The following is a 26,217-nucleotide window of genomic DNA, read 5'->3' on the forward strand; positions in this document are numbered from 1 at the left end:
AAAAGCAGGGGAACAAAGCAGGTATGATGAAATCTAAAAAATATATGCATCCCCTCTACCAGGCCTAGCCTGGCTGCAGCTAAAGCAGCCACTAAAATGAAAGGTTCATCAGGTCAGGCCACGGTTGCTGCCTCTGTACGTTCCTTTCCCAATAGCATGCTTTTTAATGGCTTTATATGTAGAGAACAGGACTGACGGGATGGGGTTCTGTACCCAGAGACACGGACTCTGGCAGTGGTTCCAGGCAGGACAGGGCTGTGGGGGTACCAGCCCGCACGGTGACTGTGGGAGCTGCATGCTCTGCCATGCGGGCAGCAATCCACGTCCCCTCGTCAACCGGAGCCAGCGCACTTGCCGAAGTTCGGCCCAGAGCTCCCCTGCTTCCTCTCCACCTCCTCGGATTTTTCTCTAGCAGCAAAGAGGGTGCAGGAGGTGAACAAGACTGGTCTTTTCCTTACCTGTGGGATCCGCCTGCTGACCAGAGATCTGAACCTCATGGTTTACACATAGACCCAGAGGCATTACATCTACCCAGCTAAAATACATTATCACAACTGTTCATTAATTGTGTTTCTGTTCATTAATTTCTACGCAGTGGGAAGGAGGCCCTTGCATCCTCCCTGGCACCACACAACTCATGCAGAATCACAGAGTCTCACCTATGGTCCTAATGATTTTCTCCCTCCAGATGTCAAGGTGGCAAAACATAAAGTTACACAGCCCACAGAATATGGGTGTTTTTTTACTGTATGTTATTATCTTTATAAAAAGTCTGTTGTGTGGAAGGATCTAAAAGAGTTCCGTCAACATCAAAGCCTGGTTAATGCTCCACAGGAATGACAGGTTCAATCCCACATCCTTTTTTTCCTTGGGAACGAGTCCCAGAAAATTAATTTCTCAGTAGCTGACTGAGAAGCACAGAATCAGGCCTTATTAGAACTGAAGCTTGGCATTAATAAAACATAAGGAGTAGAAACAGATCAAATATGTAAGATTCAACAGTTGGTAGTCAATGAATTCATGTTGCTCGTCAGACACCATTACATGCTGTTCTAATCACCCTCACCAGGAAACATTTCAATGCACTATATTTTAAGTCACAAAAATATTTATTTCTGTTGTCTATAAAAATGATTAACAAACATAAATGCAACTATATGGGGTTTTTTTCTGTCTTTACTTCTCCCGGCCAAAAGCACGTCTATTCTGCAAAGGGCAGAAAGGGATCAGGGATCAATTCTCCTCATTGACTGTATACACCAGCCAGCGCCGGGTCCTGTTCTCTCTGCGCAATGACAGCAATGTGACATTTCGAGGCAGCAGTGCTTGCTGACATCATGAGTCATTTTAATGTCATTTTCTGTACCTCATTTATCAGCAGCCATTTAAATAATGAGGCTGTGAAGGAAAACAGAACTCAATAGACCCCAGTCTTTGCTCATAACTTTGCCCACCCTTCACAGTCTTGGGAAGAGCCAGCGCTTGTCTTGATGCAGAGCTTGCTACAGATCAGCAGTCTCATTGAAACATTGTTTATCGTGCTGTAGATAATAAAAAATTTAATAATTTTTTGCACTGCACATGCAATCACAAGATGCAATGTGAATTGAAATGAACTGACAGTAGGACACAGCCTTTGCCCTGCATCAGAAGCTATACAGAAACCATTAGCTTTTTCCTCTGCAGAAAAAATGCTACGATAAGTGAAAAATGCTAGCTTGTGGGTACGGTGCTGCTGACCCATCAAAATATTTTGGCTAGCTTGGTACGTGTCAATACTGACATCAGATGTGGACAGTGAGGAACTCTCAATAACAGGAGAGAGCTGGGCAGCAAAGTGACAACAGTGTCCAGTTAGAGAAATCCTTTACAATCTTTCCTGGTGCTATGGCTCCCTGGCAGGGGAAGAGGTTGCTACTGAGGAAGGTGGCCCTTGAAGCAAAGAGAAAGTCACAGGGATCTCTTCACACACACTTCTACCGAGAAGGATCTTATGCTGTCCTCTCAACGACTGCTCCTGCAGAAAGCTTTGGGATGTGGAAACCAGCCATGGGACCCATCTCTTCTCCATCTCAAGACCTATGGAGTTCTCCAAAAGGAGAACAGAACCAAAAACCTCATCCTGCCCAGCAGTTTAGGGGTTAGTGGAAGGGACAGTAAAACAGCGATAACTATGTAAACACCAACAACTAAATAAAAGTTGCTGGGCTAACAGTGATGGGCTGAGGTGTCACTTGCTGGTCTAACCGGCTCATGACCCAGTACTTTTTTTCAACTTAAAAAAAGATAGCAAGATTTGATCAATGATTTAAAATTGAATTTACAGATAGTTTCAGGCGTCAACTTAAGTAGAAGAGCACCTATTTGCAAAAACATAGACAGACAGTGTCCGGCTCTGATTCCAAGCTCAATGGAAAAATGTATCTTACTGACGGTTTTAAGATTGTTAACTGAAAACTATATCTATTTATCTGGAGTTGTTTTACTGGTGTACCTTAAGCCATTACTATGACTCCAGAGACCACAGAAATATTTCAGTTTCTTGCAAAATGTGACTCAACACAGTCACATTTTGAGTGACTTCCCTGCCAGTCCTTCCTTCCTACCAAGTGAACTATGTGGACCTCATGAAAAAAATAAGGCTACATGGACCTCACATAAAAATGTGGCTTTTGATCATACTTAGAAGACAACCATTTAATGACAAGGTTCTTTACAGTTCACTTGTCATTCCAATGGCATGGAAAGGCTAAAAACATCCAAACACATCAGTGGTTCATAAGCAGTTGCTGTAAGATGCGAGCCAGGTAACTTTTTCTTCCCAGGTGAGTGGTGATGCAGGTGTACTCAGCAATATTTCTTGTAACACATTTTAGATAGAGGTGACCGTTTAGACTGGGGAACTGAGGTAGTAGGATTTGAGAAGCAATCAGCATATAAGCAGAGGGAAAGAAAAATCATTTGGCATTAGCTAACCTCTTGGATTAGTCATAATTCAACACTAAAATACCAGCCAAGTTCCAGAGGAATTTGCATTTTTGCTTCTGGTTTAGATGACGGTGATAGCTGTGATGGAGCAATAACGTTTGCAACTAGGAAGAAGAGCACAAAAGGCAAGGTGCCTTCATTTCCACCACTCTGCAGCCGGTGTGGGATCTTTGATCAGACTTCAAAAGCCTTAACCTGTGCCGTTACAAGCTGAATCAGCATGTGGAGGATAAGGGGTGAGGGAATGAATGGGATACGACTAACTGAAAACCTGCTCAGTTCTGTCTGATACTGAAAAGATTTCCTAGTAACAGGAGAGTTCAACTCATTCACATTCAAGCCCTGAAAGAGTCTATTTTTTCACAGCTTCTTAGCTGTAGTGGGAGAGCAGCCTGGAGGAGTGTTAACACTTTCTTTGTTCCCAGGGCCTGAACTTAGCTAAATTTTCTCATGCAAACAGATTGAGGATTCACTTTTTTTTCCTGACTGGCCACCTTTTTTTCTTTTTATCTAGCACGGCTTTCCTTACCAATACCGGCATGCAATAACTGCCCTGAAACAACAAACAGTTACATAAACATTCAAGAAAATATGCACTGAGTTTCTGAGTGTGTGGCCTTTACCCAGTGCTTACCAGAAAACAAAGATCTGGTACAAATATTTCAGTCAGTATTCAAAATACACAAACACCTCACGATAACATAGTTTCAATTTTAAAAAGCCTATTCTGGTGCAACTGATTGTTATGTGATTGAAAAAAAGATGGAGTCAGCATTTTGGAACTTGGATAAACGAGCAGCTGATTTTTGGACTGCTTATGGCACCAGAATTACACCAGATTAGAAGTCTTCAAAATCCAGCTAGTTTATTGTCTGTTGATTTTAGCAGACCGTAATTTGGTCATATAGGAGAAAGAGAAGGTTTCCTATTATGGAAAATATATTATTTTTTTTTTGGTTACAGCCTCATATTACTATATTGTGCAGTTCCTCCTGCTAATAATAGAGGCAGCGTTTGACAAGTGCAACATGATGTGGCGAGCATCGCCTTGCTATTCTACCAAGACTTTAAACACTAAAACTGTTATCTCAGAACGCTGGAAAATACTGAATACCTGAAATGTTCTACAGGAATAAAATGCATCCAGCTCCTCAGAGTGGGTCATTCGTACAATTCCCTCAAAATATTCGAAGGGCATTGTGATTTGTGAGGATAATTCGAGCCAGGGTTAGCTTAATGGCACAGAGGAAACCACGCTGAACTAAGAAACCAACGGGAGGGAGTACTGATTCAGCTGAATAGTAAACGAATATGCTGACCATCTGCACTCAAGGCATTGTGGTTAAATTCCTGATGCTGATGCTTGAGTTAGGAATCATAAGCGGGTGATATATGTATATACAGAGAGAGAAAATGCCTTGACTCGGGTATATCTAGACAGGGAGTCGGTACTATGGAGCTGCTGGTCTGTGGGTTTGAAAGAGTAGGCGGCGATTATAATGATTTAGCATTACGAAGCAGACTTATTCCACTGGATTATGGCTTTCATTAGGATTTACAAAGATTGCTATGGCTATTCCAGCTTTTCATTGCATATAAACTCGTTCTTGAACAAAAATTATCCTGCCTTCTTCGGAAATGTCAACAGGAAAATATTTTACCCAGCCAGTTGAGAAAAGTGTAATAAAATAATAATATGGGTGTCTCATTATTTTAAAGAGAATTAGCCTTGCTTTGCAATAACCCTCAGAGCATTTTAGGACAAGATGTTAAAAGATGATTGAAGTCGCCTTAAAAGGGCTTGGGTCTTTTTGAGAGTTAGGGTGGAAATCGGGTCCTTTAGAAATTACTTTAAGTGCTACCAAATATCAAGGTAGTAAACAAAAATAAAGGCAATAGAATTTGACTTACTGGTAAAGAATCGTGCCCATATGAAACACGATACACACAAAAGTCCTCCTGAATGTTAAGGGATGAGTCACGCAACAGGAATGAGAAGTCGTCTTTTGTACTTTCCTGTGCCATGACTTTTTAATGTCATCAGAACAGGAGAGCACAGACTGAGCACTGAATAAAAAAAGGCTTTTTTTTTTTTACACGCTATTCCTGACCCTGATTCTTTAACATACAATCAGGGTTTTTTTTAAAACTTTATAGTGAAGAATGGTCTGCACTAATAATTTATGTCACAGTATTGACAGAGCAGGACAACTTCTAGTCACTTCATACTACGAGGACACCATGCTATTGAAAGCCCAGCACTATTTTCTATTGCTAGCAATGAATAAAATCCCCAAAAAACTGACCGTGACATTCAAGTCACAGATATGCTAAATTGTTTTTTGCAAGTGTTTTCTGTCTATGCATATATAAGACATGCTGTTCACTTATTTTCCAAATCTTCAAAATAAGAATGCAAAACAGCGTCATCCGGACACCCTCTTCCCTTGTACCCATGAGTTTTAGGACAAGCTGGCAAAAACCCATCAGAAAACACAATGCTGTGAGCCACTGTTCCTTCTCTATCCCAAACAATAGCTGTTACAAGAATAAAATAAAAGCCGATTTTAGCTTGTTAGAGCAACTGCTGAGCATCACAGGCCAGGCATGGAGTGCCCAGACTACAAAGGATGCTCCCTGTTGTTATGGTAACTAGATGACAACTTTGGTGCACGGGACCGTCGCTGTCACCTCTGTGACAGAAATCCAGCTTGGCTGGGGACCTGCCCCCTGCCCTGCCCCATCACACCACTGCTGGATGGCATCCGGCTGTGGCTGCCCCAACGCGAAGCCCAGGCCCCACGTGGTGTGGGCAGCGCATTGCCACCCTGCCCTGGGTTTCTCAAGCCCTCTCCATGCTCCCCGGAGCTTGCAGAAGAACATGCTGCAGCTGCCGGGGGATTAATGGGTACAACAGAAAGGACACGTGCATGACATCTCCAAGTCACCGTCTCTAAAGATATCCATGATTCCTACAGGCATTTTTGCTGAGCTGGATAGCTAGACTGAATAACTTGTTTTAAATAAAGATGTGTAGCACTCCTCCTCTTATACAAAAGATGCGGAAGGCATTTTCTTTCTACTAAAAATAGACACCATTCACTCTACCAAGTCTTTTGTCTCTTTGCCTGACACAAAGTATAGTTGATCCAGTCTGTCCCCTTCCAGCAAAGGAGCGTGTCCCTTTCCACCTGCATCCCAGCTCAGCCTCCCTTCCTTTCCCACATCACCTTCTCCACCTGTTCATTTGACTGTTCCTATTTTGGTATCTCTGCTAGAGTTCGGACGGTGGCTTCCCCGGGACACAGCAGTGCTGTGCTGAGGGCACCTGGTGTGACCTCTTTGCTCCAGGAATTACCACAGACAACAGCTTCCAGCGTTTAGTTCCGCATGCCTTAAGTAAAGAGCATTTTCCTCATACTGCTCCACTGCTTTGCCCCCTACCTTTGCCGCTGCCAGACAGAGAGCTACAATGAAAGGCAAAACTGTGCCTTGCTTGACCTCAGCCAGAAGCACTTGCACGCCCTTCCTGGCAGGTTTCTAGGAAGATTGCCTTCGGAAACAGTTAGATTGCCCATAATCAGTGCAACTGCCTGGAACAGGAAAATCAACTTCCCATTATATACCTGGAAGTGAGGCGGAGTACGCAGGGATGCCCTGGGGAAGAGATGGCTAGAGAAGAGAGGGTCAGGGTTAACCTGCGCTACCAGCAGCGGGGAGCACTGCTTTCGCACACCGTATGGTAGACCTGCGCTCACACCATGGCTGTGAGTTCCACCTACCTCAACTAACTTTCAAGCATTTAGCCACAGCGTTATCACTGAGACAGCTCAGAATGCGCGTAGGGATGTTTCCTTGGCCTCTGGGTTTCCCACCAGGAAGGAAAAGCTCTACCAGGACAGGAGCCTTGCTGCAGGATGGTAGCCGTTCCTCTCTGAAGGACTCAGGTACAGTCCTGCAGCCGTTCAGAGCCGGTGTGATCTTTCAGTGGTGTTACTAACTAACAAGTACTATTTTGGCACCACAACCTTTGAGCTAGCAGATGACTATCTGAGGATCAGCAGGTACAGCTACAACATGTATCCTCACAATGTGCGATGTCCTCAGTAGAGAAACCATGATGAGTGATGGCCAGATAGGATGGAGAAGGATGGGGATGAAAGGCATCTCATGAACAACTTCTTTGAAGTATATTTTTTAATATGATGTATCAGCCTTGCCTTATTTGTGTGAGTAGAGAAATTCCTTGAAGTAAATGGGTAAGAGATGGGATCGTTATCACAGAATCACAGAATCACAGTGGTTGGAAGGGACCTCTGAGATCATCGAGTCCAACCACATAAAAAAAAAAAAAAAAACCACACACAAAAAAAACCCCAACACACCACACGCACAAAAAAAAAAAAAAAGCACCCACCTACTAAACTCCACACCCACAACCCCACACACAACACCCCACCCCACAAACCAATAATCTTGGGCACTAGAGCATGCCCTGAAGAGCCATGTCTACACGTTTCTTAAATACCTCCAGGGATGGTGACTCCACCACCTCCCCGGGCAGGCTGTTCCAGTGCCTGACCACTCTTTATGAGGTTCATAAAGGTGACGAACATGCTTTTTCTCTTAATATTACTTTTAGAAACCCCCAAAAAACTGCAGTTACTGTAACTGTAAAGACATTTTAGATTCCCTGATCCCCTATGTTACAGCAGAAGCACACACTGCACAAATGTACAGCAGTAAAAATACCTGCTTCTCACAGCGTTACTTCTCCCATAGATTAGCTATAATAAGAGAGTGTTGAATTTTAGAGGAAAAATCCAACCTGCTTTGCACTGTAAGCCTGCTGCTTTGAGTGTGAAAATAGGTAATATTTAAGAAGCTCAAAGTGACTTCAAGGCAGATGTCCCCCTGACCAGGCACTGGGAGTGAGGCAGTTGGGGCAGTTGTGACCACCATCTTCTGCTGAGCTCCTTGAGGCTAAAGCAACAAATGTACAGAAAGCAGAGATTGCTTCACATGGGCCTTTACCCATTACGTGGGTTTACCTAGCTATGAGTTAGGTAATCTTTTCTGAACTATGAGTAAATATATAGTAGAAGCATAGTAGGAAATGTTACAAAACCAAGTCCTGGCTGTGGCACAATAAGTTAAAAATTCTATATCTTAAAAGTTCAGCTGAGCTGACCTGCTTAGAGCAGACACAGTTTCTGCCCACAGGTTACTCTCTGACCTCTGGGGTGCAGCTGGTTTCTCCTCATCAATCTTCCTTTGCTAACACAGATACCACTCTGCTCTTAGAAGAACTTAAGTGATGACCCTTCAGCTACCCAGTAGTTCACATACGTTTTGTGAGAGCACAGAAACCTGATAGTTGAACCTGAGACAACACGCAAGTCTCATCTTAAAATAAACAAACAAAATTGATAAAAAACAGAGATGGTTTCTTTCCTTTTTTTTTTTTTCTTAACAGAAAGATAGGAAAGATGTCTATTTTAAGCTTGTTTGGATGTGTATTATTTTAGTTAATAGCAGGAAGCTTAATTTTTTTTAAATCAGCCTTCTTTCCAGAACAACACATGCTTATTACATTCCCCTGCATTTTTCGATTCCCATGTTCTTTTCTATCCTACTACTCCACCCTTTTCCTCTTCCCACTTCTTCCCTGCTATGAGAATTAAATTAATTTGGATCCCTCTGCTGAGGGAAGATTTATAGGGAAAACTCTGGTCTTCACAGCATGCTGGAAGCAGGTCCAGGCTCACTCTGACCTTTACTGGTTGCTCAACCCATGCTTAAAGCATTCTCTGCCTCTGACTCCCAGTTTCACACATGGCTATAGAAAGTGCAGCATCTTGGTTAAACCTGTGCATCCGGGCTGAAAACGGAAAGGTAGTCTCCAAGACAGGCCCTAGTCCTTGAAGAACAGCAGGATCAGGACCTCGAAGCGTATTCAGAATCAAATGGGGAACCGCTGGGGTTCTTAGAGCATCCGTGTGATACGCTCCTGGTAGTCCGTCCCCCCCACAAGACGTGCCGCCGCACACCATCCGTACGGAAGTTTTAGCAGTGGCTTTCACCTTCTGTGCAGCTTATGTCACTGGTGTGCTGACCTAAATCTAAAGTTATATGAAACTGGAAGGGATTAGCAGCTTCTGTTTCATCAACTACATTACTTTTAATTGCCTTGAAGGATTCATTTGTCTTCACTCCAGTAACCTTTGGCAGCAATCAGCAGTTCAAACACCAGCACTCCCACACACAGCGGCTCTTTTCACAGTCACCTACCCTTTACGGAAAGCTCCATAACAAACAAAAACACACGCATTCAGCCAGCTTTTTCAGATGTATCTATTTAAATTCCACCTCTGATAAAATTAAAAGATTGAGTGTGCTTCTGAGAAGCAAGAAAATGCTTCATCATCACCAGGAACGGGCATTAAATTCTTGTCTATGTTTTACAAACAGCATAATCAAAGTTCAATAGAGAACATGCAAAGATTGCAAATCTATAGCAGACATAGAAATTTACATAAATAACAGATATGAATATCTGATATTTACAGAAATAAAACTGCATGCTATGCAAACAGAGTAACGTCTACAACACTAAACAACGTTTCATTATGCTGATTTTTCAACCCAAAGCTCTTTGTAGGTGAATATGTACGAGGCATTTCACTCATGTAACGCGAAGGAAAACATCTATAGAAAAAACAATTTCTATATTGTTATACTACATTGTTTAAAGAAATTTGCACTAAGGATTGGAGGAAAACAGGATTGTTTCACCCCAGGACCTTTAGGGTTAGAATTTTACAGCTACAGACCTGAAGACCTTAAACAGCTTTAAAAAAATCTGATCCATAATATCTCACATTGAGAACTGTGAATTTGTGGTTTTAAGGGTCTTATGTAAAATACTGACAACAAGTAAATTGCACTGATCACAGTGAATCTGCTTTGGAAATACGAAGGGGTCATACACAAAGGTGACAATTTACTACTCTGTGAGTTAAAACATGAAATACGGTAACACTGTCAGCAGAGTAGTATTCAACCCAATTCATTCATCCTAGAGCTGGCCTGTCTCAATGTATGACCGGAGATTTATAAGCCCAGTCAGGCCCTTGCAAGCACCCGTTTTTCCCACAGGGAATCAACAGGACCCTACACCTGTGGCAGAGGCAGAATTTTGTCTAACGCTCATTGTTTGTTTTTTTAAGGATAAAAGACTGTTTTCACTAGTACTTGGAAGACACTGACATGTCACATTAAAAATGCTGTCAGCACTCACTCAAAGATACAAATGGGGAAGGGAACCTGGATAAGGTAGCATACAAACTTCAGGGACATTTTTAAAAAAAAAAAAAAAAAAAAAAAAGAAAGAAAAAACACCCCCAAAACCACAAACCAAACCTCCCCTAAAAGCAAGGAGAACCAATACCTCAGGTAGCCAAACACGTTGTGCTTGACAAGGTCACCCTCCTAATTCAGAGAATTCAGTTAATCCTCCGGATGAATGCAGCACGTCTTGCACTCCCAGTGAAACCGCACCGGCTCCAAATAAGAGGCCATCGACTGCTGCTATAAATGCAATCAAATGGCTGGGAGTCTGAATAACACCATTCGATTTTCCCCTTTCCAATAAGCAACCAAAACAAAGGGAAGTGTTTCACTGAAGGTGTGCATTGTTTAAAAGGCCAAAAGGTGCCTTTCCTTCTAAATTTCAAAAACCATTAATCAAGCATGAAATAAACAACATGTGCAAGTCAAAGGTTAATGTCCCAGAGTCTTTAATGTGCGATTACCACCCACTTCTTTCACATTAACACCATCACCCCCTCCCTGTCTTTCAACACCCCCCCCAACTATTCTTGCCTTGTGTCCCGTTGATTCACACAACTGAAAAGTAGTAATTATTTCGCATTTAATCTTCAGAAAACTGCGGCACAGAGAACAGGCTTTGCCTTCTGTTCCAAAGTCTGAAGGGAATGACCACTAGAGAGAAGCAATTGTTTCATCTCTCCTCCAAAGAGCTTGCCCAGGTTTTGTTTGTTTTTTTAAGGATGAAAAGACTAGTTTCACTAGCGCCTTGAAGACGCTGACATCAGGCCTCAATAAAAATATCGTAAGCAAAAGGATAACCAAGTGCTACGGGGCAGATTTTGATTTTAGAGATAATGGCATTAGTCCAAGATAGATTTAAATGATTTAAATGATGCGACTGTAGACATTCACCAGTGCTTTTGAGCACAGAGCATGGCTCTAATTACATCTGAACAATTAATCTCCACAATTGTGGTGTTTAGAATGTTTCTCTGAGCGGGTATATTCTTAATAATTGGGAAATTAGTTAAAATTACTATCTAAAGGGGTGTCAGAAGTCTTCATTAAAAAAAAAAAAATATTGGGCTGGGGTGGAAAGAGCACTAACCAGTCCCTCTCCAAATGTGTGCTCTATAATATTCACTTGAAAAAACAAAGCAAAGCAAAGAGAGTGAAGCAGCCATCATTCCTGCATATTCTCTACGTATCTAGAAACTATGGAGCAACATTTGAAAAGTTTCAAAAGCATCGCCATACCAATAGGAAAAAGGAAAGATATAAAAAGGGTAACAAGTTCACTTAGAATTTGTTCCTCTCTTCTTTCCTGCAAGGTGGAATGAACCTACCAGTATAATACACCTTTTTCATTTCTCAGGCTGATCTTTTTGGTTTTTTTCTTTAATTCTGCCTAAACTGTATTCATGATGCAATGCAAATCTCTAGCATTATTACTGCTATTTACAGAAGGAAGATTCTTCCCAAGTCATCTTTTCAGCAGTGAAAACAAGGGCTGCTGTGTTTACTCAGAAAATATTTCTCAAACTCCATTAAGTGATCAAGTCAGAGAAGAGGAAAAAAATTCAAGTGATATCCAACCACCTACATAGCTCAGCTGGCAGCACCTCTGACCTCTGGAGCACCAAGGTCGGCTGGACAGACTGAGCCTGCAGGTTCCTCATTAGGTTTAATTCCACTCTTCCGAAAACACGTTTCGCTGAATAAGAAAATCAGATGAATTTGTAAATATTCTTCAAGAGTAACAACTTATACCAAACGTCTTTGATTTCAGCAGGTAGATATCAATGGATCTGACTTCTAATTATTTCCAGACAAGCATCCTGGTGGATACTCTCAGATGACAACTCATATTCATGACCACAGATGAGTCTATGATATGCAAGTCCAGAACATGCCTCCTCAGCACTTCTGGACTCATTTAACCACTGTACTAGGAACAGCTGTTAACCTTATTGCTAAAATCCCTCCTGTTGTGGAGTTACTCTGCATTACCCTGGATGGGAAGGCACTGCACATGCACCGCTCTTTGTCCAGCAAGATGTGCATTTTATCATTACCTTGGCCAACTCCAGAAGTCTTTAGTAGTGTCAGAGGAGGCTGGTTTTATAACGAATGGTGAGAAAGTTGTGTGTTGGGGCACTCTGCAAACGGATTTCTGCTGCCTCAGACTCCAGTGCCTCCATAGCTGCTACTTGCTCTCCTGCACCCTTCAGGCAATGGGTCGTAGGACACAGACAGGATTTTCACGTGTCAGAGACAAGGAAAATCTATTTCAGGCTCTCAAAGTGGAAAGTGTCGGTATGGGTCACTGAAGACTGTCGGTCACTTTATCTCACAGGAGCTGTTGAACAAGAGGGCTGGGTAGAAGGAGGATGATGTTTCTTGCCTGCTCCCCAGGACAGCATGGGCACACCTAGGAGCTATCAGAGGCACGTGCAGCTAGGGATAGATATTCATAGTTTTTAAAACAAACACCAAGTCATTCAGCAATTTATGGAAGCGGGTTTAATAAAAGAATATAAACAAACATCTCAGGCCCTCTTTACCTTTCCATTACTTACTGCTTCAAAAAAATGCTTGTATTCCTGTCTCTTCTCCTTAACAAGTGCCACACATTTTCAGAAAATTAATTTGAGGATCTGTAGTACCAACTTCAAGACCAGTGCATATGCATTTTAAATAACTGCCTTAATACCAGGCTAACCTTGACCTATGTGGCATTTGGTGGCATATATTAAAAATCCTGTGTGTCAGTGCAACGATGAAGCAGCAGTGAGTAACCTGCACGCTTAGCACCAGGCTTCATTTGACATTACTTCAAGCGTAACTCTCACACTGGGGCCACGCAGAAACTGCCAGGTAGTTCAGATCCCGCAAGAGAAAGGAATTGCGCTAAGAGATGATGCTGAGGCGATCATTACGTCAGTCTAGGACCAACCCTGTCTGCAAGGGACAATGTATTGGAGCTCTGGAGGCATCTCCCTCCTGACAGAAACCTTACTTTCCCCATTCACTCTGCAAGGAGGAGACACCAGTTCTGCGGCTCTCACTGTGTGAAGATTGCAATGCATGTGCTGGAGCATCAGAAAAGTTGTCTGCTTCTGGCATAACGTATTGCTTGCAGTCCAAATACCCAAGAATCTGTGCCACTTAATGGCTGGAATAAATCAGGATTTGACTTGCACGCATTGACTGATCATCATAAAATGAAAATGGTTGGAACTCAGTGCCTCAAAACTTCTGCATGAAAAACTGATGTGACATTACTAGAGAGAGCAGCAGTTTGAAAACGGAAGGAACATGTGATGGGACTGGAAGTAATCTGCAGGTAAATCTCAGCTATATTCAGGTCACGAACTCAACTCCCTTGTTACTTCTGAGCCTGAAATTTATTTAATAGAAAGAAATAAAATGTGTGAGGGAAGGGAATGAATTATCCTATTCTAACATCATTGAATTATGTGCCATGAAGTTACTGCACTGAAGCTTTCATCAGCATGAGCAGCAGCTGGGTAAGTTAGGGAAGAGCAGACCTACCAACAACAGCCTGCAGCTATAACATACGCAATGTTTTAAAAAGTGCTTATAAGTTTGTACACTTGGGAATTTCATGGGCCCACACCTGGTTTAAATCCGGTCTGTAATCATGTCACTGATGCTAGCAAATTCTTGCAATGAGCCTTAATAACTAAGGAAACTGATTTTACTTTACTCTTCAGAAGTCTCACATTAAAGGGCTCTCTATAATCCTGCTAACACACAGAAAACTAAAATGTTTCAGAATGTAGCATATGGGGCCAAATATTTCTTTTTCTCATCCACATATTTACTCTATTAGCTTTAACATTATGAGATACACCATAGTTCAAAGAATGTGGGGAAATACGGGACTAATTACTTTAATACTACCACAAATATGTGAATGAAGTGTATTCCTTCACAGAGCAAACAATGCCAGAAGGACTCCAGCCATTCAGGAATAAACTGACCAAGGACTGTTTAAGAGATGCTGTACTAGTGCTGTCACTGCACTTGGTTTCCAGTCACCAAACCACTTAGATATCCAATTTCAGGAGACAAGTTCAATGGTAACGATGACAAAATACATGGTAGGAGCAAAGCAAAGTCATCCTGCCTCCAAAAACCAGCCCATACTGAGACTGTAGCCAGCTTTTTCCATCCTCCACCCTATGGTGGGGATGATGTTTTGAAACAGCAGGTGCCTGTAGCATAGAACAGGAACAATATCTTAAGAAACGGGTTTACAGCTGCCTCGCGGAGCTGGCTTATAGTCTAGGCAAGGGGAGTCTGGAGGTTTTGCTTATTTTAGCCTACTCTGACTATGACCATAAACACAGTCTTTTGAAGGGCTGCTTGGAGAAATTCATTCTCTCTGGAGTCTATCAGTGGTCAGTTCACAGGTGACTAATATCAAAACTGGAAACTACTATGAAATGTAACATGTACAACTGAATCCAAGAATTCAAGATCAGTAACCTTTGTTATTTCCAAAGGCTTCTTCAGATTTCTTTCTCTTAAAAAAATAAAAAGACTTGCCACGGTGATAAACTCAACAGAAGCAACCAGGCTAGAAGTATGCCTGGCAGAACCACTAGGATTTAATCCTTGTCGTTGTGAAAGTAGCCAGTAGTGCTTTCTTCTTCAATCTGGCAGCAGATTACACTGGCAGTAGCTTCAAGAGACTAATTTGGCTCTTTCCCCTATTTCAGTGGGTTATTGACTGAAAGAGGTTGACAAAACACACATTCAAAGCTGTTAACTACTTTGCTACTCAACATTTAAGCCATTAGTTAGCCAATGTTGTATCCAGTGTGGTTGCCTACCTTTCTAAGGCAGATTACAAACAATAAAGAAAAAATGAAAAAGCAAATCAAAGAAGTGCCCAAAATGGCCACAGAGTCTGATGGTGTTTTCCAGGTAGTCAGCCAGAAGTCCCCAAATTACTTAATTGACATCCACAAGATACCTTAGGGAACTTTGTTTTCTACCCATAACGTGAACTATTTGCAACATGCTATGCAAGAAAAAGATACACAATGGTGTGGATCCACAAAGATCTCTTACAAAAGAGATACTTATAAATTCCCTCAAAAAATGAAAATATAAATCAAATGTATTCAAGCTTAATCTTCTATCAAAGTGCACAAAATGAATAGCAAGGGAATGGGTTAGTAAGCAGCAAGAATTCTTAATTGATTCCTCTATGGATGAGATCACAGAAAATTATCTTACAGCCAGCCTACTGTAAACGAGAGAAATTTATGTTTGGTTTCTAATGTAGTATACCTTTTAAAAACAAATTACAGAGCTTTAGTCAAAACTGACTCAGTGTTAAAGTCAGTGTTTAAAAACCGACTCCTGCTGAAAATGAGCAGCTACAGAGACATAACAAAATGACCACAAGGACACAAGCATCATTTAAACTGCACTGCAGAAAATGTGGATTTAAATGTCATCAGTACGTAGCTATGTAAACTAATAGTGCGTCTATGTTAAGCTCAAACTATCACTTGCATCCTTTTCAGCAGCACTATCACAGTCAAAACTTCCTCGACACTTTGCCATTTACCAGCAAAATCTCACCAAGAGCGAGTGATGCAGACTGTCATTTTGCCTTCATCTGTTCATTAATAAAACGTGATAGAAAACTACATGAATCAAAGAGCACGTACATTTCTCATACTACATCTATAGTAAGTCAAGTTACGGAAGTCCTTTCATTCGACTCCTTTTAGCTACTTATTAAAAACGAACTAAAATGTCTTTTCAGTTCAGCACTTGCCAAAAAGGAGCACGTAGCAATTTGTGTAGTAGAGTTTGGTTCTCCCTTGTCTCTGTACTAGAGTAAGAGAGAGGTTAGGCTGGAGGTAGGCCATGTAACCCAAAGAAAGATGGTCAAGAGCACGGCTGATCCTTCTGAGATTAGTCAGGTGAAAGCATTGCCCGTAAATATATGCCAGTGGAATGTGTTATCAGTCCTTAACTCCTGACAATGAAACGCAGAGCTTGGCCCTGAATGAAAAAATGAAAATTTTATCCAGAAACAAATCCTTTTCCTGCTCTATCTCCCCTTCTAAACAAACAAAAAAAAACCCCTAAGTAAAATATTTTGGTCTTCCAATGTTCCAATCACCCTAGTATGTTTTCCTTTTCTCAGCAGTGTTGAAAATTAAATAAGTGTCCAAAAATTCAAAGGGACATTTCAATGTTCAGAATCACGGGAGCTTTATTTAATTGCTCTAGCTTCAGCTGCGCTCATATCTGCTGACAAGGTCTTAGTTTCTGCTGCCTTTGCTGCTTGTCCTTTCTCTTTTTTGAAGAACTTTTCTCATTTTAGGGAAGATTTTTGTTTGCTGGATAAAAGCAAGAAAGGGGTAAAACCCCACTTTGTTATTGTGTTCTGTGAAACCCATTTGCAGAACTTTGTCAGATAAGAAGAGGCACCCACACCAAATACAGGCAGTAAATGGGAATTTTTAATAGTTCAGAGAATCATCAACGGGAATTTTGAATATTTCAGAGAATCATCAAAGGGTGTTCCATTGAGTCACTGAAGTTGCGACTTGGAATGTCATTCCATGACTCCCTACTGCAGTCATCACCATGCAGACATGGAAGATGTACGTATGTTCAAAGGGCATCAAACAGGCAACAATGGTGGTGAAAGAGGATGGGGATGAAGTTAAAAATAAAAGTTATTAAGTATTTTAGAAACACAGAATCATAGAATAGTTGGAAGGGAGCTTTAAACATCGTCTAGTCCAACCTCCCTGCAATGAGCAGGGACATCTTAAACTAGATCAGGTTGCTCAGAGCCCGTCCAACTTGACCTTGACTGTTTCCAGGGATGAGGCATCTACCACTTCACTGGGCAACCTGTTCCAGTGTTCCACCCCTCTCATTATAAAAATTTTCTTCCTTATATCTAGTCTGAATCTACTGTCTTTTAGTTTAAAACCATTACCCTTTGTCCTACAGCTACAGGCCCTACTAAAAAGTCTGTCCCCATCTTTCTTATAAGCCCCCTTCAGGTACTGGAAGGCTGCAATAAGGTCTCCCCGGAGCCCTCTCTTTTCCAGGCTGAACAACACCAACTCTCTCAGCCTGTCCTTATAGGAGAGGTGCTCTAGCCCTCTGATCATTTTTGACGCCATCCTCTGGACTCGCTCCAACAGGTCCATGTCTTTTCTGTGCTGAGGGCTCCAGAGCTGGACGCTGTACTCCAGGTGGGGTCTCACCAGAGCGCAGCAGAGCAGCAGAATCACCTCCCTCAACCTGCTGGCCACGCTTCTTTTGATGCAGCTCAGGATACAGTTGGCTTTCTGGGCTGCAAGCGCACATTGACGGCTCACGCTGAGCTTCTCATCAACCAACACCCCCACGTCCTTCTCCTCAGGGCTGCTCTCAATCCATTCTCCACCCAGCTTGTATTTGTGCTTGGGATTGACCCAACCCATGTGCAGAACCTTGTACTTGGCCTTGTTGAACCTCATGAGGTTCACGCAGGCCCACTTCTCAAGCTTGTCCAGGTCCCTCTGGATGGCATTCTGTCTCTCAGGCACGTCATCCGCACCACTCAGGTTGGTGTCATCTGCGAACTTGCTGAGGATGCACTCGATCCCACTGTCTGTCAGTGATGACAATATTAAACAGTACCGGTCCTAATACAGACTCCTGAGGGACACCACTTGCCACTGATCTTCATCTGGACATTCAGCCATTGACCATTACCCTCTGGATGCGACCATCCAACCAATTCCTCATCCACTGAACAGTCCACCCATCAAATCCCTATCTCTCCAATTTAGAGAGCAGGATGTTGTGGGAGACTGTGTCAAAGGCCTTACAGAAGTCCATGTAGACAACATCTGTAGCTCTTCCCTTGACCACTGATGTAGTCACTCCATCATAGAAGGCCACTAGGTTGGTCAGGCAGGACTTGCCCTTGCTGAAGCCATGCTGACTGTCTCGAATCACCTCCCTGTCCTCCATATGCCTTAGCATAGCTGCTAGGAGTATTAGTATTGGGCAGAGGAAGGAAGGAAAAAAAGCTAAACAGCTATTGCTTTTATTTAGAAGTCATTCACAATCTGGGCACTGTATTCTGCAAACAATAAAAATCTTAGCAGGGTGGTTTTAAACTGGTACCTGACCACTTGGGACTGTTTATTTCTACCCAGCTATCCAGCTTGAAACCTGCTCATCATTGCAGAGCTTCTTTGCCTCATTGCTGAAATTATCTCCAATGCACTGCCAAAATAATGATAATGTTGTGACAGTCTCTGAAGGTTTGCCTTCACTACCTCTGCGTCACGGGGACACAGAACCACCGGACTGCTTTGATACTCAAGAGAAAGGACAACAGGTTATATAAACAGGGTTTTCTAGCAACAGAAGAAAAACAAATACCTCCCAGACCCTCCAAAGTAATGACCTAGTTCACTTATTACTGCTCCAGAATGAATTACTATTAGTTGGTGGTTTTTTTCCTTAAAATTGGTTCCCCTGTCTCTCTTCATAAGCAGCCTGCATCCCAAAAGAAGCACTTTGAAAATGCACTGTGCATCAGTGTTGATGTGGCATACTCCGCATTCTTCCACTTTTGCTCAGTCTTACTGAGGCAATTCCTACATGCAAAGTCACCCCTTTCTTATATTCTTCAGAATTATATTTTTCAGCTTCCGTGGAGATATCTTAAAGAAATCATGCCACCAAATATATGAGCTCTACAGGAGTTTGTATCTGTCACATGCAGATAAAGCTTCAAAATTAAGTAATCGTGATTTTACTGGAGTCTTACATTGCCTAATAGTTTGCAGCGTAACTCAGTGCCTTATGCATATTGAAACACTTTTAAATAACTAAAGCAATTCTCCAGTGTATATTCCAAGATATATTGACTCTTGCTTTAACTATTTTGGTGGTTTGGATGACTAATCAGCTTTGTCTGTGGCGACTTAAGACTTTCTGTAAGGGTATTTGGATTTCTTACTTCCAGAAGAGTGATGCTGCATGAATTTGCAGTGTCCTTAAATAGATCATAGCAACCCTTATCTTCTTAGGTTCTTCTGCAGATTCATCAGCGGTTCCTTCAACAATTTTTAACTGCTGGTTTGTCAAGGTTATTTTAAATATTGCCAATTTAATGTATTTTACCCTGCTTTACTAACTTTTATGGCTTAATAACAACATATTAGGACGTTGTCCAAAGACCAAAGATGAAAATTTTATAGTCCAGCTGGAGTTTTACCATAAAACCTGTTCATCTGCAGTAAACAGAATTTTTCATAATGAACTATTAGACAATTTTGTTTTCAACATGCTCTTCCAAATTGCCATGTTACCTAGGACTGGTTTTCCAACTAACTTGACGTTATATAAAACGGAGGCAGACATGGATCTCTATTTACAAGCCAGGTGGAACTGAGCCTCCTGGCCAAAAAAAGCTAGATGTTACATATACGCTTGAGAAAAAGTAACATTTCACTGTATGAGGTAATTGACATCATTGTGAAAAATAGCCAAACATGAGCAAAACAGAACCCTCGATGCAGCAACTACTCCTGAAAAAGGTAATTGCACCATAATTTCAAATTTGTAACTATAAACTTGATTAATGCTTCATTTACAGATTGTACCATCTTCCTTGTGGAAGATATTTCTTCCCAAACCTAAACTGGTGATTCTCCTAGTCTTCAGCAAACCATTTTGTTTCAAACAGCATCCATCATCTTGCCAATGAAAATGTCAATAGCATAGAGAGAAGCAGCGCATTTATCTAATTTTTCCACATAGAAGAAGGTATATATGTAATAAATCTAATATGAAAAATACCTCATGTTGTTTTTCTGACATGTAAACATATTTGATATATTTTCCCTCCAAACCAAATTATTTAGAACACTGCAGGATGCCCCATTTAAAAGGCCTCTAGGATTGTGTTTTATTTCTCTATGAGCATAGTTCTGAATAACCAAAAAAATCTCAAGTTTTGTATTTGTCACTGACAGAAGATTCATCAAAATCTGGTGAAACAACAACTGCTTCTATTTCTGTCAGCTCTGAGTCAAGCATTCTTTCTTATGATCTTTAATAGCTCTTAGGCTTTTTTTAACTTTACACAAATGTTTGTTTGATTCAGTATAAATCTTCACTTTCCTTACTAACACTATTACTTCACCAGCTTTCAGTTACTACTCAATTATTTTCAATGTTTCCATCTAAAAGGTATCATCAGTGGGCTACTCTCCAAGCACCGACTGGGACCACCTCTGTTTCGAACTCCAGCTGAGCACCCACTGCTGCAGCATGATGCATATGTGTAAACCAATCAGTGATGACTATATTGTGGTATAACAGAGTGCCATTATTATTTTTTAATGACGTTCAGAGATGGAAAGTCATCAACGTATCAGTAGACATAATAGCACGGCCTTATTTTTCTTACTCACATTCCTCTTCTGTCTCTCAGAATTAGTCTAAAAGGACATTGCTGTCTCCTTTGTCTACTGACTTAAGTGTCTGGACATGGAACACATTTGCCCTACGGAGCCATGAGCCTGACTGAGTTCTCTAGACACCACTTAAACACAAACACTGTGAACCAGTCACTGTAGTAAATGACATTTACTGGCCTATTCTGGAAAGGCCTGAACATCTTCTCCTTCCACTGAAGTTAACAGAGCTAAAGCTTATCAGACCTTAGGTTCGGCTGTCTCCATTTCACACAAATCCCTGGAAGAAGCCACTTTTACATACATTTTCCTGACTTGCATGTACATAGTTACATAGAAGGGAGCGTTAGTGCTTGCACCATCCTAAACTGAGCTCCTCAGAGGACACCTGATTTGCATGAAGACAACCATGTGAAGCAGTGCTCCGAGTAGCCAGTAAGGACCTAGAAGCTCTGTCAGAAGGAGGACTGGCTTTTTTAATGCTTCTGGTCTGTACGGGGTTTCTCACGCCTTGCGAGAGTCCAACTCCAGAGGACTGGAAGCGCAGGGCACCAGGACCAGTGAGCCCTGGGGGATGCTCAGAGATGGGACTCAAAGCCAAATGCTGGCCTGCTAACGTCCAGTTGAGAAGAGAGGCCAGCTCACACTCCCATTACCCTGTCTCTCTTTGTCGGGTTAACAGGAGAAAGACATCACATTTGTCACTCAATTAAATAGATACGATTCTAAATATAGATGGGAAAGCGGGAAAAAACAACTGAGGTGCTATTTGTATGCAGTCATTTTCAAGGGTAGAAAAGAAACATTAAAGAAGATTAAAAGCAAAACATATAGCAATTAGCATCACATATTACATCTTTCTACAGAATATTTCTACAAGGAAGTTTTACCATAGTATTTCTTATAATGATTGTCAGGCAAATGCTGAGCATCTGGGCAAGGCTGATTTTACATCAACAAAATCTTAAGTATTTTAATGGCAAGAATAGTGTTGGGTCCTTACAATGTATATTATACTGACTAGCACAGACTGGATGCAGAACATAATTGAAAACACAGCAGTATTTTTGCTCCTGATTTGCTTGTTTCTCTGACGTTATTCATGAAAGTTTATCTTAAAGAGGTTTATCTTGAAACTGGGACCCGGTTTTCAGAAGCCAGCATCCATCTGTGGCAACAATTTTCCACGCATACACTTGTCTTCGCAGTAATAACTGATCTACATATAAACAAACCGGTTCTGTACATGCAAATTCTAACAGCTCTCGGGCAGACTGCTCCATCAACACGTGCAGGCGATACCACAGGCGGCTAGTACAAAAAAAACCCCAAAAACGCACACGCATCAGTGCAAGTCAGATTCCCTATTAAAAAAACAACTACACATCTCCCAGCCATACACCTCTGATCCATCTCAATGTGTAGCTTAATTGCAAAATTGAGCATGAATTAGATAACACTTCTCTAAGAAAATGAGAAATTCTCTATTATTACATCCCTGCGCTACCAATCAAACATAATGAATTTTTGATCCTCTGTAGTATAAACCACATTAACGCTAGCCCATCTAAAGCAAACATTCCCAGACTCCGAAATACAGCCGTAAATGCTCTTGCCCAGGGTGCTGGTCTTGGTGGCAATTTCTGGCATTGATTCCCCTCTACTTTTCCTAAGTCCAAACTAGTCAAATCTGGGTGAAACAATAGCTTTATGAAGGGCTCTGTCAGTTCCTATGAGTTGTGGCGGCTAGCTGCTTAAGCGACGTAAAACTGAAATTGTCATTTACAATTCTCACAAGCTGAAATTTCAGCTGATTTCAGCTATTGTCTCACAGTATTTTTAATTGGATCAGTATCATTCAGCCATTTTGAAAACTGTTATGACACACATAAACTAATACGTACATACATGAACATACTCTTTAATATAGGAGAATAAAGGTTATGCTGCAACTCTTTTTTTTGTATACATGTAACAGGGAAGTGTTTATCAGAGGAGCCCAAGAGGGCTTTAGGTTCCCTCACTGTACTCTAAGTGTTTTGTATGGGATGCATGCCCCCTGCGAGGTAAAAGCTACGCATCTCCTGCACTTTAATCCATACTGTGACTGATGCTGACCCCTCCTCACAACGCCCTGCAATGTTCTCTGGTGAAAATGCCCTACAACTGCTCTGAATTTGGCCCCCTGAAGTCATATTACCATAGGAGTTTTTTGATTTTAACCATGGGAGTCTAGGCTAGATAGAATGTGAACTCAGGAAAGTGAGTATATTAAAAGGTTCCTCAATTCTCAGATCTGATTTTTCTTCACAGTTAAAGCCCACAGTAGGGGAAAGAGGAGAGATTATTATTATTTTTTTTCCCTTGCAGCACTTCAGAGTCAATACATTTACCAAGATACGATCTGAATTCCATTCTGATTTGCAGAATGGTTAGCTAATTGGCAAGCACATACAATTTAAGAACTAGATTTCGTAGATAAAACTCATTACTTCAAGCTTTTTATGTCAGGCTCCGAGTCCCCGCATAACCTCTTCCCCTGCTGATTATCTGCCCTGCTCCCTTTTCACGGTCATGCACCCCCTGCTCCCGCACTCTGTCTGTCTCCTTGTCCAGGAAAGGTTGCCTCACCTGGCCCCGGTGCTTCCTCCTGTCCAGGCTCCCTCTCTCGCAGCCCCAGCTCCTCATACCGCCGCCACCGAAGGCTGGACCCGAGGGTTACGGCGGCTGTCCCTCCCCGAGCCACCAGCACCTCCGCACAAATTACTTGTCTCACTGAACTGTTACATTTCCCGGAATGATGCTAGTTATTAGGCAGCAGCGGCGGAGCTGGTTGGTGATCTGCGTTACCCTCCAGCTGACTGCCTTTTTAGCATGCACGATCTTCAGGCCACAGACTACGCCTTTCTTTTGTGTCTGGAAAGCCTGTAGCAGTTGCTGGGCACTAGGAACAAACCAACCTTTGTACTGGGAGCTACAAAAACTCTTGTCACCTAAGAGGACTGCCATCCTCCTCCACCTTGACAAAAGAAAAAGATTTTAAAAGGTCCAGGGATGTTTTAGGGTGGGTAATCTCCAAAGCAAGGCTGGTTTCCTATGTTAACTGTATGCTTATTATTTACACTGAAAATAAAGCTCATCAAAAGCTCGAAGTTGCCTTTACTTTGAAAGGAATACGTCATCTTCAAATATGCAAAGCAGGTTTAACGTTGATAACCCAAGAGTTATTGACCTTGTATTTCAGCTCTTCTCAGTGTGCACTTTGGCTTTTTCTGTAATAAGATCATCTTACCACCAGATGATTATTGATCACTTATGACAGAAACAAAAAGCCTTGACCAGACTCATCTATTCATTGCGCTCAGTGCAAACCAATATAAAAAATGACAGCCTCCCCCACCCACCCCCCCACCCCAAACTGAGTCACAGCCGAAAACACCATCTAGGGATGAAAGCCAGAGGGCTGGGGAAGACAGCAAGCAACAGTAAGTTTTAGCAGAGACCAGCTTGGTGAACAACTACCGCCTGGCAATAGCAAGGGCGCTACCAACCGAGTAGGACGGCAATTGGAAGAAGACCTCATCACCTAACCCAAACCCCTGGCCTTCCCCGCGCAGCCCCCCCAGGCAGGGGAGATGGTGGTGTACGGCAGCGTGAGGAGGCTGTGGAGCAGGGCTGGGGCTGGGGGGCAGCTCAGGACCCACTGGGCCATCAGTGCTGTTGCCAACCCAACGCCAAGGCAGCAGCAAGAAGACGCGTCCCTCATCCTCAACTTCTCCGGACGGGTCCAGGCGGGCGGGTGGGCAAGGCACGGGTCATGGAAGTAGAAGCTTCTAGACTAACCTGCTCACAGGTTTCCACGATGTGCTTCCCCCCGCCGGGGGAGGTGGCCCAGACCGCGGCACCCAGCCGGGGGATGCTTTGGGCTACTCTGCCCCTCTCCTCTCCGACGCCACGGCGAGGGCTGTCGCCTGCCCGCCCCAGCGGGGGCTGCGGGCGGGGGGCACGGCCGGGGGTAGGGGAGGTGCGGAGATGCGGCGGGTACCGGGAGCGGGCGGCCGGGTGGCTGCGTCCTCGCTCGCCGCAGATTTTAAGGTAAAGTGCGTGCGATTTCTCACCCTCACAAAAGGGAGGAGGAAGGAAAGATGATCAAGGAAACAAACCAGGCAGGGGAGGGATGGGGCGGGGGGGGGGGGAGAGAGAGAAGAAAAGGAGGGAGAAACAAAGGGAGGAATAAAACCCTCTCTGGGAACAAGCGAACAAAGAGGGTAAGAAGAGCTCGGCGGTCTCCCCGGGGGGTAACCCCCCGCCGGGCTCCCCGGCACCGCGGCACCCCGCCCCGACGTACCGCCCCCCGGCAGCCGGCGGGGCTGCGGCCCCGGCTCCGGCCCCGGCCCCGGGCTGCCACCCCCGGCCGCGCACGGTGGAGCCCCGCGGGCAGCAGCACCCCGCGCCTCGCCGCTGCCCGCCCAGGGAAGTTCGGCGGCGCAGAAATACCCCCGCGGGGTCGGGGCACCTTACCTGCCGGCTGGCACTCCTCGGGGAGCGAGGGGGGAGAAGCCGGGGGAGAGAGGGGGAAAAGAAAAAATAAATGGGGGGAGTAAAAAAAAATAAAAATAATAATAATAAAGCCACCCCAGTTTCCGAAATTGCACCGCTCGATCAGGTTACTATGGAAATCATCGCGAGGAGGCAAAAAAAAAAGCCAGAAGCCACCCTCATCCTCTCCGCCTCCGCTGAGGGACCGCGGCGCCGGCAGCCGCTGCCTCCCCCCGGGCGCAGGGCTGCGCTCCCCCCCGCTGCCGCCGGCCGCGGGCTGCTCTCCGCCGCCGCGCACCGGCAGCCGGCCCCGGCCCCAGCCCCGCGCCGCCAGCGGTGCTGCCCCCCCCGCCTCCGCCGCACAGCTGGAATTTAAAGGGGCCGTGCTCGCCGGGCGCCGCTGCCCCCCCTCCGGGTGTGCCCTTTTTAACCAAAAGTTTCCCGCGGCGCCCAGGCGCGGATGGGCTGAGGTACGGGCATCCGCGGGGGCGCAGGGGGAAAACGGAGCGAAGTACGCGCTGCGTGTAGCCCTGGGCGTTAGGAATTATTATATACGTAACAGCAGGATCCAAAGGCCTCCACAGGGCTCAGATGCAACGAGCGCTGTAGGCAGGCATGGATAAGAAGAGGCAGCCCCGGCCTCTGAGAGCTCGTAATAAGCGGTGAGGACAGACAAAAGGGAAGTAAAGGGTCGAAAATGCGGAGGGGGGGGAGGATGAAAACTTCCTAACCCCCTCCCACAGCCCGGCACTTATTTTTAGCTGCAATTAAAAGACTCAAAAAAAGAAGCGAACTGTTCTGAAACAGGTCGTCCTCCCTGTGCTCCTTACTCACCATTTGAAGCGCTTGTCAAGTCCATCGGTCC

General features: G+C 43.5%; 1 protein-coding gene across 2 annotated transcripts in view; it reads right to left on the reverse strand.

Annotated features, from left to right (window-relative positions):
- The window catches only part of NAV3 (neuron navigator 3), a 566,306-nt gene extending 540,721 nt beyond the window's left edge, over window positions 1-25,585 (reverse strand). Inside the window, exon 1 of one of the 2 annotated variants that reach the window (XM_063322883.1) lies at window positions 25,335-25,585. The gene's annotated coding sequence lies outside the window, so the exon portion shown is untranslated. Of the gene's footprint in view, window positions 1-23,444; window positions 23,504-25,334 lie in introns of those variants that run through there. The other variant, XM_063322884.1, reaches the window with a different exon arrangement.
- Between the last annotated feature and the right edge of the window lie 632 nt (window positions 25,586-26,217).

The sequence above is a fragment of the Chroicocephalus ridibundus genome, chromosome 1, assembly GCF_963924245.1.
Source record: "Chroicocephalus ridibundus chromosome 1, bChrRid1.1, whole genome shotgun sequence".
In the NCBI taxonomy this organism is placed as follows: Eukaryota; Metazoa; Chordata; class Aves; order Charadriiformes; family Laridae; genus Chroicocephalus; species Chroicocephalus ridibundus.